The 5,768-nt window shown below is 40.0% G+C and overlaps 1 pseudogene; it reads left to right on the plus strand.

Annotated features, from left to right (window-relative positions):
• The first annotated feature begins 287 nt into the window (after nucleotides 1-287).
• Nucleotides 288-3,073, plus strand: LOC131524074 (uncharacterized; annotated as a pseudogene).
• The last annotated feature ends 2,695 nt before the right edge of the window (nucleotides 3,074-5,768 follow it).

Genomic DNA, 5,768 nt, shown 5'->3' on the forward strand with positions numbered 1-5,768 from the left:
AGGATGATTTTGAGGTTGAAGGAGAAAATTAAATTTTAGGAATTTTTAGACCTACCCTAACTATCATGAACCAGAAAAAAACAAATACAGTTAACGCAGAGCTAAACAGGAGCATTTAACCAATCTTTTCGCTAGATAATGGGATAGTTTAGAGCCCTTTGAAGCTGCAATTAAACTGCATTTTGGAAGTTCAAACTCGGGGGCACCATAGAAGTCCATTTTATGGAGATAAATTCTGAAATGTTTTCCTCAAAAAACAATTTCTTTATGACTGAAGAAAGAAAGACATGAACATCTTGGATGACAAGGAGGTGAGTACATTATCTGTAATTGTTTTGTTCTAGAAGTGAACTACTCCTTTAAGGTGAATTGACCCTTCGCTAGCAACCGTTACTAGGCGCGGAAGGTCTGTCAAGCTTTCGAGCGAGGGAAACATGCAAATCTGATACCCGGTATCCTAAAAGTTTGGACGGGGTGGTGGAATTTTTTCCCTTCCCGAAACCTAAAACCCAAGGGGAGAAATGCCGAGCGTGGATCAAGCAGTGTGGGAGGCCCCATTCACAACTAAATGTCGACAGGTTTAACAAAAACACCTACGTTTGCTCCAAAGTAAGAACACACTAATGTTAGCTAGCTAACGTTAGCTAACTCAGCACAGCATTGCTTGGAAATAATGACGGTTCTTTGTTCATAATGCATATATTTGAACGTAAAATAAGATGATTAAAGGCAAGATGGAGGCTGACTGACATACTTTAAAATATATTTCAGCATTGTGTTAATCGACGGCCTACCCCGAGTACCCCAATCCGATTGCGGCTCTCCCGGGGTTAGTTCTAAGGAGGGAACATCAGGGGGCTTGCCGAAGATCTAAGGAAAAGGTTGGTATGCAAACTTAATCAGTTCATTAACAGTAGTCACTTATGTGCTGTCATACCGGTTTGCTACCATGTAGACTTTATTTGGGCAGCGAGATTTATTACAGAACACAGCATGCTCTCATACTTTATACAAAGGGCATTTTATTTGTTTCTTGTAAGAAACCAATACAGGATCAAAACACCAGCAAAACAACGGTGTAATAAAATTTTATTCCATGGGGCTATCAAAAGTTAAGTTATTAGAAGGATTTGTTAAACTTTAATGATTTCATGTAGACAACTAAACAATTGTTAAACTGATTGTTTACTGAATCATGTGTGACAGGAAGCCAGCACCTCAAACTCCGCTGAGGACACATTTCACAGTACACCACCAACAGAGTGACTCTACCTATGGTAAGTTTAAACCGCTATTTGTATCTGTTTTTAGTTACTGATTGTAAATGGGAAGGAAGTAATCAAAGAAAAACAAATCTAATTTGTCTTTCATCTCACCCCACTTTTCTACATCTAAATGTATCCGCTGCAAGTGGTAGTCTTCTGCGCACATTACAAAGAGGTCACACCAAGGCATGCCTGTGAGTCCCAGCTGCCCTATTATTTGGTAGTAATACGCATGGGTCTCCTTTAGCTTGTGACCACCATCTGCCTGTCTTTGGAGATAGGGACAGTCTTGGCAGCTGTTCTTTGCTGTACATTTAATTTCCAAAAGGCCAAAGCTTGTACCATCTACGACCTTCCTGTCTGGGGATGTGCCAAGGTGTGGAGCATGGGGGTTCACTACAAAGCCGCAAGGGTATACCAGATTACCTGTTACGTTCGAGTACTTCTGCCACAGGTTCTAGCTCTACCCCTCTCCTCATTGCTTTGGTCTGCATTTTGGATGTGCCTTTGATTCTCACAGCCAAGGTGTCAAAGTCGGCTCTCCTAGAGCATACTGTCTTCAACACACTTGACGTTAGTCGGGGAGCCCCGGCAAGATGCCAGATGTGATTGGTATCTTGTTGTCTGGTCTCTCTTTCTAAAGCTAAAGACTGGGATGGTGTGATTGTCAATTTTCTGTAACTACACTTTTTTTTCCATGTAGCACTGCACAGAAATTTGACGGCTGTGTTGCAGAGGGAAATCCGGGAAGTCGTTTGACGGCTGGTTTGCAGATGATGGTCCTGCAGAGTCAAAGAGAGGGAGCTGTAAAACAGAAGAAAATCATATAAATTAGTAACATTCCATGTTTCCTTTCTCTTTTTTGTGATTTACAGAAGAACATGATGTGGGCGACCATGGAGAGGAACTGAGAACTCTGCAGGACGCATTAGCCAATCACAAGCAAGACATAAATCTGAAGCTTCAACTCGAGGTAAAGGATGGCCAACTCCATCTTCAAAAAGAACTTCAGTATGCACACACCTCAGATGCTTTAAACCCTGAGATTTTAAACCAAAGCCATGTGCCTGATTTCCACTACTGCACAGGGTTTTCTTATGAGCAATTTAACAGCTTGTGTCAGTTTTTTAACATTCCAAATGATCCAAGTGCACCACAAACACACATTTCCTCTCTCATACAAACGTGTCAATAATGAGATCAAACAACTTTCACTGCGTACTCAATTGTTACTGACCTTAATGAAATTATGACAAAATTTGGACCACAAAGACCTAGCCTTCAGATTTAACATCCGTTTACAGAGTGTCAGCACACTGATCAACTCCTGGGTGGACTCTATGTATGATAGTCTTGGAAAATTGTCTATTTGGCAACACAGGGATGTTATTTCTGAGAACATGCCAGCTAAATTTAAGGAAGAATTTCCGAATACTTTTGCCATCTTAGACTGCACTGAACTTAAGATTCAGAGACCAAGCTCCCTAGTGTTTCAGAGTCAGACTTACTCCACCTACAAGTCTACTAACACCCTTAAGTCTCTAGTGGCCTGTGATCCACGAGGTGCAGTCATTTATGTGTCTGCCCTCTTCACTGGAGCAATTTCTGACAAAGAGATTTTCAATGAGTGCAACATCCTTGACATTTTGAAGGGGTACATTCTCAATGTAGGAGATGGCTTGATGGTATATAAAGGCTTTCTAATAGAGAAGGAAGTTGAGGAGATTGGTTTGCAACTTAACATTCCACCTTTTGCAAGAGCAAACAGACAGATGCCACATGCAGATGTTGAAATGACCAAAAGAATAGCCAAGCACAGGGTTCATGTTGAAAGAGCTATTGCAAAGATAAAGTTTAAAATTGTGTCAGGCCAAATCCCGATTTCCCGGCTTGTGAACAAATCAAATATGGTATGTAGTCAGCATGCTGTCTAACTTCCAGCCACATATCATCAAAGATTAAGGTTGTCTGTGTGTATTAGAGCTGAGTTGTCAAGGAAGATAACGCTGACGTGGTGCACTGTCCTGTGCTGCCCTGTACAAGTTGAGTGAATTTCATATAAAGTACACAATAAAGAATATCTACTTTAATACTGCCTCATCTCATTCATTTACCTGATGGCTCAAACCACCTAGTGGGTATCGCTCTCCTCCTACAGTTATGTCAACAGGGGGTCTGTTTACCAAGTAGCTGATGGGTGCTCCTGTCTGCCTTTTTAATAAAGCAATTTTTTCCTCTGTAACTGAGAAGGTCCTGAAAAAGAATACCCTATTAATACAAAGCTAGGGGTTGTATGTCAAAACATTGCTGTACTTGGAAACCTGCCTCTCTAATGTTATGGTTTGTATATTATAGTATTGTTTTATTTTCATTAGGCTATTGATTGAATTTACATTATTGAGTTTATTATTTCTATTCTCCTTAATGTTCCTAATGTCTTCTAATTCTCCAACATTTTAAAACTGTTCACTGTTCATTTTAACTATTGTATTGTTTTTATTGTATGTCACTTTGGACAAAAGCTTCTGCCAAATCCCATAACTATAGCCATAAACAATTTTCAACTTACCTGCTTCCTGCATACCGACAGTTGATTGGTCGCCGCATACGGTTTTCATTGGCTTTAGCGACAACTACCGATAATATTGGCACTGATATTTTGTTACCCCTTGGCTTGTGCCACTGCTGTGGTAGACTCGTGCAGGAGGACTTTGTTTGTGTTGTTGATGATGTATGGCTCAGCTCAGCATCTCTGGCTCTTGCCAGGTCCAAGGCGTAGATTAGACCCACGACGTGTGAGCAGTAGCCTGGCGCGCTAAAAATAAGCGGGAGAATATTATCATTGCAAAGTGGTCAGGCTAATGTCTTGTGTTTATTCCACAGGATTTATGGATAAGCTGTTTGATTTATAATTAGATTATTTTCAAATTTCACTTACCCTGCTGTGCATGAACATAGCTGTTTCTCAATTTGTGTGTTTCCCATTTGAATGGTCAGCGTATGAGGCGGCTGCTGCTTGCGCTGGGACCTATAGGCTTTAGCTTCAATTTTGATTAAATTATTCTCTAATCGGTTGCATATTATATCGTGGATATCCCTCGAATGCATACTGTAGTCCCTTTTGGCTTGCTCTCAGATATTTCACCTGTTCGCCAAAAATTACTAATTATCTCCTTGGGAATGTCTGACACCGCTGCATACATACTGAAATAGACGTGCCAGGCGCGAAAGCTTGACAGGCGTAGCAACAGTAACTAAGGAGGGCGGGGCTTAGCGAAGGGTCAATTGGAGCCCATCAGAGTGGAGTTGACTGTCACCTACTTACTGTCGCATAGGCTATTCTCTATTTTGTTATACTATTAAGTTCTTGTTTTTTTTTTTTTTTGTTATCAACATTTTTTATTTTTCATACATAACATCCAAAAAAATATAAAAAAATAAATAAAAATACAAAATAATAATAAAAAACAACAACAACAACAGACACATACTCAATATCTCAAAGTCCAGTCAAAGGGAGGGAGAGAGGGAAGGACAAGAAAAACACAAAAGTCACTCCTTTATACAGTCACGTGTATCAAAGAGAAAGCACTGCCAAGCATCAATGGTAGAAGGCTTGGCCCCATTGATTCGTGCTGTTGTACATTCACAGGTCACTATTTGCAGGAGGCTACGGATCCAATATGTTTTTCCACACATGTGCGGTGTAAACCAGTTTTGTATTATTGTCTTCTTCGCAGCTGTAAAACCAGCAAACAACATTCTCTTTTGCATTGAACTTATACAGAGACCAGAATCATCATTAAGAAGACACAAACTTGGATTAACAGACCAATCCATTTGCAGTAAGGATGATAGAACCAGGTTTACATGTGTCCATAGACTGATGACGACAGGGCATTCCCAAAACATATGCAGAAAAGTACCTGACGATGTAGTATTACATATATGGCAGTTGAGATTCGGTTGTAGTTTAATTTTAAATCTTTTGTAAGGAGTTATGTATGCTCTATGAATGACTTTGAAGTGAATAAGACGATGAGCCAGATTTTTAGATGTTAAACTGAGATTAGACCACACTCTCTCCCAGTCGACAGACAAATTAAGGTCAGATAATTCCCTATTCCAAATAGTTTTAATAGAAAGAGGTTTTGTAATGCAATTAATAATCTTATTATATATTAAAGAAACAGACGGCCGACCAACAGATGGTGCAATCCAATCTTGCATAGGTTGAGAGGAGATGGGGGATGCCCAAGGAACTCCATATGCTTTGAGAGCAGAACGTAATTGAAGAAAGACAAAATATGTGGATGCTGGTAGACAAAATTTGGTTCTTAATGTCTGAAATGAACATAGGCCCTGGTTATCATATACATCACCGCATGTGTTTACACCCAAAGAGGACCAAGAGGGTTGGACAAATGGACGATTTCCGCATACAAAATTAAAATTGTGCCATAAAGGTGTACTGTTACAAAATTTGAAGGTTCCTCCTATCCG

This window comes from Onychostoma macrolepis, chromosome 18 (genome assembly GCF_012432095.1).
Source record: "Onychostoma macrolepis isolate SWU-2019 chromosome 18, ASM1243209v1, whole genome shotgun sequence".
NCBI lineage: Eukaryota > Metazoa > Chordata > Actinopteri > Cypriniformes > Cyprinidae > Onychostoma > Onychostoma macrolepis.